Source organism: Triplophysa rosa, linkage group LG8 (assembly GCF_024868665.1).
Source record: "Triplophysa rosa linkage group LG8, Trosa_1v2, whole genome shotgun sequence".
NCBI lineage: Eukaryota > Metazoa > Chordata > Actinopteri > Cypriniformes > Nemacheilidae > Triplophysa > Triplophysa rosa.
This window is the reverse complement of record NC_079897.1, coordinates 9,033,046-9,046,990: the sequence shown is the minus strand read 5'-3', so window position 1 is coordinate 9,046,990 and position 13,945 is coordinate 9,033,046. Positions and strand designations below refer to the sequence as shown.

Here is a 13,945-nt window from a genome sequence, read left to right as displayed (position 1 = left end):
GGGGGGGGGGGCTCGTCCTGGACTCCCGTCCAAAGCATGTGGTGTCATGTGGTGGACCAAGCTGCCTCCTCTCTCCACACTATGGCTCCTGCCAGGCCAGGGCGTTGAGAGAGCTCCACGAGAGTAAGACCAAACCAGCGCTTATGCAGGAACTCCGCGCCGCCACCGACCTCGCTCTACGGACGACCAAGGTGACCACGCGGGCCCTGGGTCGGATGATGTCCACACTTGTGGTCCATGAGAAACTCGTCTGGCCGATCCTTGCGCAGATGAGTAACGCTGAGAAGGTCCGCTTTCTCGACGCACCCGTCTCGCAAGGGGGGGCTGGATGGTGTTACTGTCGAGTCGCAGCGGCGCCGCTCACCCCCCACCCGTCGGGGGGCGCGAGACCCGCACGCGGCCTCCCCCGGTGGGTTCTCGACAGTAAAGAAGCAGTCCTCCGTGCCGCGACTCTGCCGCCTCGGCCGTCGAGTCCCGTGCACTGTCTGCTTCCCAGCAGCCTTGGTCCTCTTCGACGCCCTCCAGCTCTGGGCCCCCCACTCAGGCGACCCCCCCCTGGAGGAGACAGCGAAGAGGAGACCATCGCCCCATCAGCAGCCACGGCGATGCGGCCCTCATGGAAAGACCTCAGGGGGATCGAGGCTACCATTGGGCCCGACCCCAGCCACATTGCTGGGAAGTCGGATAGGCACGGATCCTGCCCCGTCTCTCCATTTGCTGGCCCCCTCCGGGGGGCTAGCGCCCACTTACTCTCAAAAGAGAGTTTCCTCTCTCTCTGGGTTATCACAGCCGCTCCCACCCTCTGCACGACGGTGAACGGCAAACTCGACGTTGCGTCATGGCAAAGCGCAATGTCGAGTATAAACACCAGCCCTCAGCACTCTCAGCCAGGCAGGAAAAACAGCAGAGCCGATCTCCTCCCCGGGGGACCTCCCCCGGCAAGGAATCCGTACTGCTAGCCATCGAACCACCCCCCGGGGGGACAATGAAAAAGATCGTACCTTTAGTCCCCGTCTCATTTCTGGGAGCATGTCCGGCTTCCCAGGCTGTCAGGCTGGCTAGGGAAGACGATCCGTCTGCGATCCAGTCGCCTCATGCCCGCCAAGTTTCAGGCATCCGATATACCTCAGTCAGAGGCTAGGATGTTCCCGTACTTCGGGCCGAGGTCGCCACCCTTCTGGTGAAGGGAGTGATCGAGCCCGTCTCACCAGCCGAGATGTTCAACGGGTTTTACAGCCTGTACTTCATTGTCCCCAAGAAAGGGACGAGGAGATCCTGAGTGACCCACCCCCGGTCTGGTTGGGACGTCACTCAGGCTAGGGCTTCGGCCACTGGGCGGCTATACGCCCATAGGTGGCGCCTCTTCTCGTCCTGGAGCTCTTCTCGGCGAGAAGACCCGCGGAGTTGCTCGGTCGGGTACGAGCTGTCCCTTCCTCAAGAGAGACTGGGGATTAACCTCTCCCCCTCCACACTGGGAATGTATGTAGCCGCTACGGCTGCTCATCATGACCCAAGTGCTGGGTAGCCTCTGGGACAGCACGACCTGGTCATTAGGTTCCTAAGGGGCGCGAGATGGTGACCACCTTATCCGCGCACCTTACCCTCTTGCGACCTAGGTGGCGGGCCTCAAGAGGCCCCGCCCCCTTCGAGCCTCTCGGGGTTGCCGCTCTTTCTCTGTCTTGATAAAGACGGCTTTCCGCATGGCGCTCACTTCCAAGAGGGTAGGGGATCTGCAAGCACCCTCCGTGTCCACAGATTGCCTAGAACTCGGGGCCGGGATTCTCACGTTATCTTGAGACCCCGCCCCGGCTACGTGCCCAAGGTTCCCCCCACTCTCCCGAGAGACCAGGTGGTGAACCTGCAGGCGCTCCCCACCGGGGAGGAAGACCCAACCTATTCGTGTTGTGTCCAGTACACGCACAGCGCCTCTACTTGGACCGCACGCAGAGCCCACAAGCTCTGAGCAGCTCTTTGTCTGTTTCGGAGGTCAGCAGAAGGGAGGGCTGTCTCCAAACAGAGGCTGGTGCACTGGATCGTGGATGCCCTCATTAGGGCATACCGATCTCATTTCGCCCCTGCCCGTTGGGAGTGAGGTACACCCCTCATGGGCACTGGCTCAGGGTGCCTCTCTGGCAGACATCTGCAGAGCTGGGCTATGCCCAACAACTCCGTGAGGTTCTAATATCTACGCGCGGAACCGGTGTCAGCCCGCATCCTGGCAAGGTGTGGGACCGGCAGCTGGTAGGGCGTACGCCTGCGAAAGCCCTTCCCCCTTCCTTAGGGGGATCAGCGGCTATTACGCCTCCCCTCTTTCCCCCACTGGGTAAAGAACAGGCATTCCATCCATCACTAAGCACCCTTCCAGGGGACAGGCTGGGCAGAGCAGCCCTGCCCCCTTAGGCCCGGGAACAGTTGAGTTATCTCCCAGATGGCTCTAACCGGACCTAGTGCTCCAGACATGGTAACCCCCCCTCCGTGGGCTGTTCCGTCTGATGTATCCTCATGAATGGTTCCCACCTTGGCAACCCATGACCTCCCCAGGTGGACTCCCACCTTGCAGTTAACTCCTGCAGTCCGCACATTCTTCCCATGAGTTCTCCCCTGATGGTGAGACCATGTGGTGTCTCCACTAATTCCTCCCTACCCAGTGGCCCGTACGGTGCCGGGCGGCTTCTCGCCATTCAGAGAACTAGGCCTCCGCCCGTGACGGCCGGTGACAGGGGCTTCCCAACTTTGTGTAAAGCTCTGGGTCCCCCTTCCTCTCCACTGGAGGGTCATAATTTTGCGTTAGCGTGTTCGTCTGACTCGCCCAGACCAGTCAACGTCGCTCCGCAGAGATTGTGACGCGGCTCAGTGCTGTGGCGTTTTCCATAGGAACCCCATTCTGTCGGCTCGACACAACGTCGAGAGACCGACAGAAAGGGAACGTCTTGGTTACGGATGTAACCTCGGGTCCCTGATGGAGGGAACGAGACGTTGTGTCCCTCATGCCACAACACTGGCCGCCCACCCCAGCGGTCGGGGGAGGATGCTTTAGGCTCCTCAGACCAAAGGTGAATGAATGAGCAAATTTCATTCGCCAGTTTTCATTGGCCTTTTCTAAATACTCAGAAGATGATAGGTTCTCAAGACAAACCCCATTCTGTCGGTTCGACACAACGTCTCGTTCCCTCCATCAGGGAACCGAGGTTACATCCGAAACCAAGACGTTTTGGTTTTGATTACTGTTATTTCTCTAGTACAGGCACTTGTTTCTAGCTGTGTAAAGTTTGTGAAGACAGCAGATTTAATTTAAGCATGCGGAAGACACCTCAGAACATGAAGCCTCTGAAAATTGTTATCCCTCCGGTGGCAGGTGTGATCAAGCCAACAACGGAGTTCGCGTCAAACAACATGGCAGGGAGCAACGGGAAGTTTGAGAAACGGTGTGATTCCTCTCATTTTACTCCGACGAAAGATAATGTGTTGAAGAAATTGAAATATGACGAGGAACAGATCTCCAACGTGGTCTTGCTACATGGTATCAATGCTCTGATGGCACGTTTCAACACTCAAGACAAAAAGATGGAAGATTTGATGGATCAGATGCAGACAAATAGTATCATGATGGCGGAAATCTCGAAGGCAGTTGAGTTCAATGCAGCGGAGATAAAAGACTGTAAAAGAGAAAACGTGGAAATAAGCAAAGAAATCGTGAGACTGAATAAAACTAGCACTGAATTGGAAAACAGAATGGTGGAACTGGAGCGTTACAAGAGAAGATGGAATCTCCGCATTAACGGACTGCAGGAGAAATTTGACGAAGATCCCCGTAGAGAGGTTTGCGGGCTTATCGGCGAGGTAGTTCCACATCTGGTTCACAAATTGGAGGATGTCATTGACTCTGTACATCGCGTTGGGAAAACAGAACTTGGAAAGCAGAGACAAATTATTGTACAGTTCACAATGAGAAAATACAGAGAGGAGATCTGGAAAGCGACAAAGAACTCTTAAGTGTGTGAAGACCTGTGTTGGGTGTAACTAGTTACTAAGTAATTAGTTACTGTAATTTAATTACTTTTCCCTTGAAAAAGTAAAGAAAGGGATTACTCTTATTTTTTCTGTAATTTAATACAGTTACTTTTGATGTAATTAAACTAAATACTTTGTGTAATATATGTGTGTGCAGTAGTGGAATTGACATCAAAATTCAAAGTCTAATTTTAAAATCTGTGCTTTAATGTATAATTCTCACATTTGTAATACTTTGGTCAGTTAATAAGAGTACATTATGTAGTTTTATATTATTTATTTAAATGAATTAAAAGAGCCCTTTCATGCCTATCCTTGAATCACTTAACTAATCAAGGTTGATATAGGATATAGAAAGTAATTAGTAATAAGTAACTAAATACTTTTTGGAGAGAGTAATTTGTACAGTAATCTAATTACACTATTGAATATGTAATTAGTAACTAGTAATTAATTACTTTTTGAGAGTAACTTACCCAACACTGGTGAAGATCGAGGAGTAAGATTTTTGGAAGACTTGACAAGGGAGGACAAAATTGCTCGGGCCGCTTTGTGGCCTCAAATAGAAAAAGCCGGAAAGAAGGAAAAAGAGCTTGCTTCAGAGGTCCACATGGTTACATCGAAGGGAGACGAATTAATCTTACCTAGTTAACTTCTCGCTGTACACGAATTACACGAGTGTGTTTGTCACGAGGTTTGTTACGTTTGAGAGAAGCCAAGCAGTGAGGTATGTGTTAAGTCAGGGATGTCCAAAGTCGGCTCTCCTGTTTTTGCCAAGTGGTTGATATCCTTAGGACAACATCATGTTGACCCTGGGACAACATTTAAATCAACCAATCAGATTTCAGAAATAAGTTTACAGTTTGTTTTAAATTTAATCTTCCAACCAGAATTAGGTGCTTCTAGACCATTATTTTTCACTTATAATTTCCCTTTGATTTTAGGGGTAAGTTATGGTTAAGGTTGGGGTGTGGTGTGGGTTTAGGTTTTATTTATAAAAATGTTGTCCTTAGGTCAACAAAATATGTTGTCCTGAGGACATCAACCACTTGACAAAATCAGGTCGAGCGTCCAAAGTCAGTCCTGGAGGGCCGGTGTCCTGCAAAGTTTAGCTTCAACCCTAATCAATCACACCTGAACAGCTAATCAAGGTCTCACAAAGCAGACTAGAAACTTTCAAACAGGTGTGTTGAGCCAAGTTGGAGCTAAACTCTGCAGGACAGTGGCCCTCCAGGATTGACATTGGACACCCCTGTGTTAAGTACTTCTAGCAGCATCCAAACAAGGAAGTTTGTGTAAAACGATTTATTTTGCTAGTTTGTGTTAATTTTCTGTAAATATCTTTTAGTTAGTTGTTTTGATTTGATATGTTCTCTGTTAAAGTACCGTTGAATGGGCACTGGGTGGCACTTGTGTTAAATGTTGAAGAGGTCATTTTTATTTTTATTAATATATATAGGTAAATGTCTGTCAGTATGTCACATAATCAGATCTTGTTCTCAGAGCTTTTAGACATGATTGTAGAGTTGAAAACTTTATATCCAACTGAAAATATTATTTTGGGTGGGGATTTTAACATGGTACCAGAGGAGGTTATGGATTGTTTCCCATCCAAATATACTACTCAACAACCCAATACATTGGTTTCTCAGTTATGTGCAAAACTAAGTCTGTTAGATGTATGGAGACATTTCAATCCCTCTTGTAAACAGTATACATGTACGAATTCTCAACTTTATTTAACTTTATTTATATAGCGCTTTTTACAATTTTCATTGTTACAAAGCAGCTGTACATGAGACATATTGACTATAAGCAAAACAATTAAAGTTGTACCTGTAAAAACAAGAAAAAGATGAAAACACAGAAGACAGACATACCCACATACAAAACACCCCTCACACACAATATGCACACGTACTAACACACATAGACATAGACACACACACACGGACGCGCAGGCACACGGACGCGCACGTACGCACACACACAGACACCCACGCACACAGATATGCACGCATAGTGAGAGCACACATTTAAGATAAAGGAGAGAGAAGCACTGGTCAAATATAATAGACTATAAATTCCTATATGCAATTTTAATCAAGTAAAACTAAAAAAAAATCTAATTCTAAAGCAGCCCCCCCGGCCAGGCAAATAGTGCAAAAAACAGTATGCACACGGTGGCGAGGAACCCAAAACTCTAATCGAGAAAAAAAACCTCAGGAGAACCCAGGCCCAACCACAAGCTCGACAGTGCTTGCACAACAAGGCTGAATAAAAATAAATAAACTTACTAATAAGGTAAATTATAGTTTTAAGATTATCATTAATAATCTAATAGCATTTGAAATTTTGTGGTAAAGACATGTCAAGTTTTTTTCTCCAGCTCTATCATCTCAGCTCTTGTCAGGTCGCCGCTTTCCATTCTCTGCTCTACCATCAGGTCTGGGCATGGACTGCATCCTGCTCGCTGTGGTAACCTTGGAACAATGAGACAAGACTGGCTGAGAGTAGAGACTGTTCTGCACTCTTTGATGCAACAAGTACATCAGTTGTGTTTTTGGTTCCGGTTGATCTAACTAATGCAGCCTAAACCCTCAGAGGATTTATATTATGGAAGTGTAGCGTATGCAAGATTAAAAAGATGCGTCTTTAGTCTAGATTTAAACTGACAGAGTGTGTCTGCCTCCCGGACAGTGATCTTCAAACAAATCTAGCACTGACTTTTGGCTTGCGTCAAATAATTTGATCACTTATGTGAGGGAATGCTCTAATTCGGCCGCTCCACTTACGGATCATTGTAGTATTGTCATTTCATTTAAACCGATAGTTGAGATTTCTAGAAATAAAGATTATTGGAAATTTAATGTGGATTTATTGAATAACGAGGGTTTTTGTAATAAGGTAAAAGAGTTAATTCAGGAAATTACAAAGGATACAACAATTTCCTCTCACATAAATTGATGGGAATACCTTAAATTTGAAATTAGAGAACTACATTAATTATAATAAATTGTTAGCAAAGGTTAAAAGGCAAGAAGAATGTGCTCTTATTCAACAAATAAATAAATATTGTAGTAAAGAGGTTTTAAGTGAGGAGGAGAAAAATCATATTTTAATACTACAAACAAAACTGGATAAAATATATATTAGAAAGGCAGAAGGAGCATATATTAGATCAAGTGCCAGGTGGATTGAGGAGGGAGAGAAAAGTACTGCATATTTCTACAGACTGGAAAAAAGAAGGCAAGCCAAAAATGCTATATTGTCATTGATAATTGATGATACGTAAATTTCTGACCCGAGATCAATAAGTAATGAAATCTTTAAGTTTTTTATGTTTTTTTTTTTTTCTATTTTTTTACAAGCAGATTGTAACTTTATTTTTGAAAGAATACAATAGTATATTCCTCTTATTGATAGTGAATTAAAAAAACGGTGTGATGAAGATTTGCAAATAGAGGAAATAGATTTAGCCGTCAACAATCTCAAGTTAAATAAATCCCCTGGCCCTGATGGGCTAACTTCTAACTTTTATAGATTTTTTGGGAATGAGTTAAAAGAACTATTATTTAAAGCTTTTCTGCAGTCTGTTGAAGAAGGCTCATTAAGCTCTTCACAGAGACAAGGGCTGATTACCTTATTACCTAAACCCGCCAAAGACTCTAGATGTATATATAATCTGCATCCATGGATGAATAACCTTGTTAAATACTGATTATAAAATGTTTGCACACATTTTTGCCAACAGACTTAAGAAAGGAATAAATAAGATAATTAATGAATCTCAATCAGGATTTTTGTCAGGCCGCTCCATTCATAATAATTTAAGATTGATTATGGATTTGTTGGACTATAGTGAGTGGATAGAGGATGACGGTTTTATTTTATTTCTGGACTTCAAAAAAGCATTTGATATGTTAGAGCACTCTTTTTTGTTTCGTGCTCTACAGTCATTTGGTTTTGGAAATCGATTTATAAATATTATAAGAATGATCTATAAGGATATAAATAGTTCAGTATCTCTTCCATTTGGTACATCTAAAAGGTTTTTGGTCGTGGTGTTAGACAGGGGTGCCCCCTCTCCCCTCTTTTGTTTATTATTGCAACAGATCTGTTGGCTCGCTTAATCAATCATGATTCAAGAGTTAATAAGTTGAAAGTGTTCAAGAAAACTATTAGTATTAGTCAGTTAGCAGATGATACCACTCTGAAATTTCTTTTGTTATTTCTTTAGTTGATTTATTTTCTAAAGCATCGGGTCTCCATTTAAATATGTCTAAATGTGAGCTTATGCCCATTCATACCTGTGATCATACGTCAATTTGCAACATTCCTGAATGCACTCCATAAAATATTTAGGTATTATAATGATGAAAAATGTAGAGAGATGTATGGAACTTAACTTCCTAGAATTTAAAAAGGCCAAAACAATTCTAAACAATTGGTTACAAACAGACCTTTCTATTTTTGGTAGAGTATTGTTATCTAAAGCAGAGTTTCTGTCAAGGGTCATATATCCAACTACTGCATTAGCCCCTTCTTCATATATCTCTAAATTAATAAATCGTTCTTTGTATAATTTTATTTGGAAAAACTAGACTCACTTTATTAAGAAAAATTATATAGTGAAATCTTATGATCTGGGTGGTTTAAACATAATTTATTTTGAACAGATGAACGGCATGTTAAAGTTAAAATGGTTACAAACATTTTTATACAATTCTGAGAGCTTTTGGTTTGCAATTCCAGCATCGTTATTTAAAAAATTTGGTGGCATTGAATTTTTACTTAAATGTGACTTTGATATTTCTATAAACTTCCTCTGAAGTTGTCTACATTTCATCAACAAGTTTTTCAATATTGGAAACTAAGCATACACACACAACTTTACACCACATATTTCCTCAATTTGGAATAATAAGTATATTCTCTATAGAAATAAATCACTCTTTTATGAAGAATGGTTTTGTAGAAATATCTGGTCTTTGAAGGATCTTTTTAATGATGCTGGAGAGTTGATGGATTACAATGCTTTTACTCTTAAACATGGTTTTGCATGTCATCCAAAACAGTTTTTCACAGTAATTTCGGCCATCCCTTCTGGACTTAAAATCATTATAAAAGGTCATTTATTATAGTCAAATCACACCGATTCTACCCAAACTATACCTTGGATCAATTGAGTTTAAAGTGTACGAATATTTATATTAGACAAATTTTCAATAATATCATATTCCCTTATAGGTCTGTTAGAACTGATTTGGATATTTTCTTGGACAAAAATTACTTAAACATATTAGAACCACTTATTTAAAGTTCCCAGTTCATCCTAAATTTAAAGAAATTCATTTTAAGATTTTAAATGATATATACCCATCTGGAGAGTTTCTAAGGATTAGATTTAATTTTGAAACGATGCTTTGTATTTTTTGTAATTTATTTCCAGAAAACACAGAACATATTTTCTTTAATTGCAAATATTCTAGAGAATTCTGGGGAAAATTTCAGTTATGCTTAGAGGAGAAAAGGGTGGTTGAAGTGAGTCTTTCTTTTATAGATATTAAGTATGGAAACTATGAAGAAGATGGTCAAAAATGTTTTTGATTAACAATTTACTTTTGCTAGCAAAATTTTTTATTCACAAATGTAGGTTTTTTAAATCACCCCCCTGTTTGTTGTATTTAAAAAATATTTAAGACAATACATAAAAACTCTGCCAAAAACAAAGGTTAAAAAAACTAGAATCCTATTAGATCTATTTGATAAATATAATTTATGATAATATAATAATTTTCCCCTTTGTATGATCTATATTTAATAATATGGTGTTTATTTAAAGTGTTTCATTTTTTCTTAGTTTTTATTTTTTCTTTATTATTATTATTTTTCTTTATTTATTTTTGTATTTATTTATTTTTTTGTGTTGTTGTCTTATTCGTCTGTGCCAATGCCCCTTTAAAAAAAATGTTGAATTTATATTGTATGCCATTTTGTTATATTTCATTAAAAAACAGAGCAATGCGAGCGCAGGCCAGCGGGAGGGGGGACAATCGCGCTCGGGCACAGTTGAGAGCAACCGGGCTAAATGAGAGTACGCCCTAAAGTACACCTTACCTACAGTTATACTTTTTATAGGCGTGTTTCCCGAACTATACCTTATGAGGTTACTTTCCTACGTCCCACGTTACCAGGTGCTGTCCATGTCGGTGGTGCTGAATTAATGGATATCGATCGTTCGACAATCAATTATTCACTCTATACAGGGACTGCTTCACTGCGTTATGTGAGGTAGAGGTGTTCTTTATACAATAAGCCTTTTAGAAATAGTTGAAGTTGCATCTATTAGGACTCATGCGATAAAAATAAACCAAATTCCAAACTAAATCCAACCATGAATATTGTTTAATTATGAAATGAGTGTGCGAACCCGCAATCTCATGCCCAAATGTATCAACCCTCAACACTAACTGGCAGTATGGTCATATCAAAGGATCTCAAACTTTGGGTCGGAGGGTCACGCAAAGCCACTTTCTGTTGCGGTCAAGGCCGGACTTACCATTGGCCTTGACTGGGCTCCAGCCCAGGGGGCCGCCTGCTGTCGTTAATTTGATTTGTTTAGTTATATGCCAGTCATTTTATTTTTCATTTAAACTTTGTGCATTGGCCTACCAATGTTCAATAGCACTGCCTTATGTAAGGAACGATGTCGTTTAATTGGCTAATCGTTCCGTCAGTCATGTTGGCGTTTCCTGATTGGTCATATGTGGATTCTATCCGTTACGTTTACTGCAGTTGAAACCCGTCTGCTCATTAAGACGCTTGTTCTAATGGCTGACAAGAGCAATCGCAGTGCCGCGCTTAAAGAAAACCAAAAACTGAGAGACAAGAACGCGAAAGAACAGCATTTAGGAAATAATGATTCTTTACACCCTTGGCACCACACCTTGATCTTTAGGCAGAGAATCCAGAGCATACCTGTCACCATCTCCCGCCAGGCCGCCACCCTCCGGTTTTATTTCAGTTATTTCTCCTTTCCTTTGAAACTCGCGGACCGACGTGGCTGGCGCCCGCCTTTGGTAGGCGAAGTTGAACGGTAGCCGAAGTAGAGTAGAGAGGATTCACATCCCCGCGAAAAACTTTCTCTTATTACACCGCTATATGATTCCACTCCGCGTTTTCCATTTGACGCTCGCGCCTCACAGTCTGTGTCCGCTCACTGAAGACGACAGATTGTTTCATCGACAGGTAGATGCAGTAGAGTCTACTAGCTGTTGTTGTTGTTACACTTTCTTTGCTTTTACAAAAAACGTGTTATGAAAAGTGTTGTGTTCTGCAGACATCTCTGAATAAAAACAGGTAATATAGAGTTTATTTCTAATATTTCCCGTTCTGTGGCCATAAGCGGTTCTTGTAAATAATATGCAAACACTGTTAAATCCATCCATGTAAATAAAAAATGAAAACATTCTGCTAACTAATAAACAAAGTTAAAACAACCGAACTACGGGACGCGTGAAGGGACAAACTGCGTTTAGATAGTTATTTCATTTCTGACGTTGAGATCTCTGGCAAAATGTAAATGCTAAATTAAGATGATACCTTGCAGATATACCATTCATGGATTCATGGCCTGTGAGCTGCATTAAACTGTCTCTTAGATTTACATTTAAGAATTTGACATTAAAATGATGTTATGTTAGTCATAAAGTAATTAAAACGATTTATAACAGAGGGGTGCCCTATTTGCCCTGCACAACCTCAGTTAACTAGACTTTACAAAACTATGGACCCATCTCATTATTATGAAACTATTTAAGCCATAATAAGACGTTTCATCTCATTATATGAATACAATTTTAATGTGCATTTCAAACTCATAGATCTGTCATATGCTTTACTGATGGAATTGCAATAGAATACTAATATATTTTTAACACTTTACACCGTTGCATTTGTTAACATTAGTTAAGCATTAGATTACATGTCTGCATTTGTTAATCTTTATTTTCAGTATTTACTAATATTTTTAAAAACATGCACCTGAACTAACATGAACAATTGTATTTGGCATTAACTAACAATAAACAAGATTAATAAATGCTGACAACTGTATTGCTCATTGTTGGTTTCATGTTAATGCAGGTGTTCTCAAATTTTAGATCCAAGACGTATAATCTCTCAACATCCTCGAGAAATACAGGGAGAACACACACATTTGTTCCTTTTTAGTAGTTTTCTTATTATGGATCAATAAATTTAATTTTAAAATACATAATGGTAGGGCTGTATGATTATGTCAAAAACTATACAATATCAAGGGGACTAATAATGTTGATTATTAATGTTGATTGGATTTTACATTTAAGTATGTTTGAAACTTCCTACACGCTATAAACGCACCACTTGTGGCTCCCACTGTCAAAACAAGCATTATAAACGTGTAAACCAATGAACACGTGTTATTGTTAGTCATTGGAGAGAAAAAACATTTACTAATGCTAACAAACACATGATTTTAAATAGTACGGGGGCCCCGAAAACAACTCAAGCCCAGGGGCCCCCACCCTCCTAAGTCCGGCCCTGGTTGCGGTGCATTAAAAAGTTTATTCCAGCAACCAACAATTACTTGTATAGTTCACACGTTTATTGTGCTTAGACACTGGATGCGCAAGCGCCGCATTTATTTAATGATTTATTAAAACATTAAAATATAATCAACATTATTAATCACACTTACAATATCGAGGAGGATAATATAAACAAGTATGCCATACAATAAGGTATTTTGATATTAAAATTAAACTTATTCATTCATGACAAGAAAATTAAAAGGTAAAGGGAGTGAATGTGTATTGTTTCCCTCTTTTCTCACTGTAACGAATTGCTGTAAAAACTACAGCGTTATTTTACAGAAACTGCCTGTTTTTTAAATAATACAGAATATTGCTGTAAAGTGCAATGCATTCTAGGGTCACGTGACAGATTAAATCAAATGTACAGAATATTGCTGTAAATTTCAAATCTACAACGGCGGGATGATCTTCAACAGTCGAGATTTGGGTAGTGCGCAAGATGAGTGATTCACACCTGTGGTAAGTGAGTTGTTAAGTATTTTTTTCCATATTTGGTAACTATCATACTGGTATATAGAAGTATCTACATTCGCGGTTCATATTGGTAACCCCGGATTCACGCATCCTCCATCCGCGGGGAACAAAGGAGTCATGCACGGGGTTTCAGCAGCATGGCGGTTACTACTGTAACTGGGGGGCCAGGCAGGGGCCACTTATGCTTTTAGGGGGCACACTAACATGTGTCATGATTAATTTTCAGTCATTTTTCACTGTCATGTATTACTGTTTTCTCTAGAAGTAAACTAATAAGCCTATAAAACAAGTTCAGCTCAAATTAATGTTCCGTGGTCATTTATTTCACAACACATTGTATATAGTCAAAATAACAATGACAACAATAATAACATTTAGGCACTTTTCTGCATCCTAAATGTACATACATGAATGAAAAACTACTCACAAACAAGATATCCAAAAATCAACTTAAGCAGTCATCTAAACAAGAGTCACATTATCAGGTATTTCCTTTACACAAAGAAAAAAAACATGAATTTCAAATTTTTTACATGTGATATCTGGTTTTGGCACACTTTCATGTGAATGCCATGTTAACTAAATTCTCATGTAAAAACTCACATTTTCACATGGAATTTCAGGGTTACAAAAGTTGTCTCTCTGCACAACTAAATCACCTTGCTGATGGGTCCTCTGTTCTTCTGGACTTTCTTCATTCTCTAATCTTTTGTGCATTTCTGACTCTTTTTCAGAAGCATCTTCTTTCTTAGAATTAGCTTTTAATCGATCTCAGGATATGAATTTTTGATATCAACAATTCAATTTTTACTAGTAAAAAT

General features: G+C 40.8%; 2 protein-coding genes across 2 annotated transcripts in view; one reads left to right on the top strand and one right to left on the bottom strand.

The window, feature by feature from the left end:
• Positions 1–3,460, top strand: part of LOC130558650 (protein SOGA3) — a 28,207-nt gene extending 24,747 nt beyond the window's left edge. The window contains exon 8 of the mRNA XM_057341202.1: positions 3,356–3,460. The gene's annotated coding sequence lies outside the window, so the exon portion shown is untranslated. The remainder of the gene's footprint in view (positions 1–3,355) is intronic.
• The window catches only part of LOC130558653 (uncharacterized), a 285,427-nt gene that overhangs the window by 196,471 nt on the left and 75,011 nt on the right, over positions 1–13,945 (bottom strand). The window lies entirely within an intron of this gene.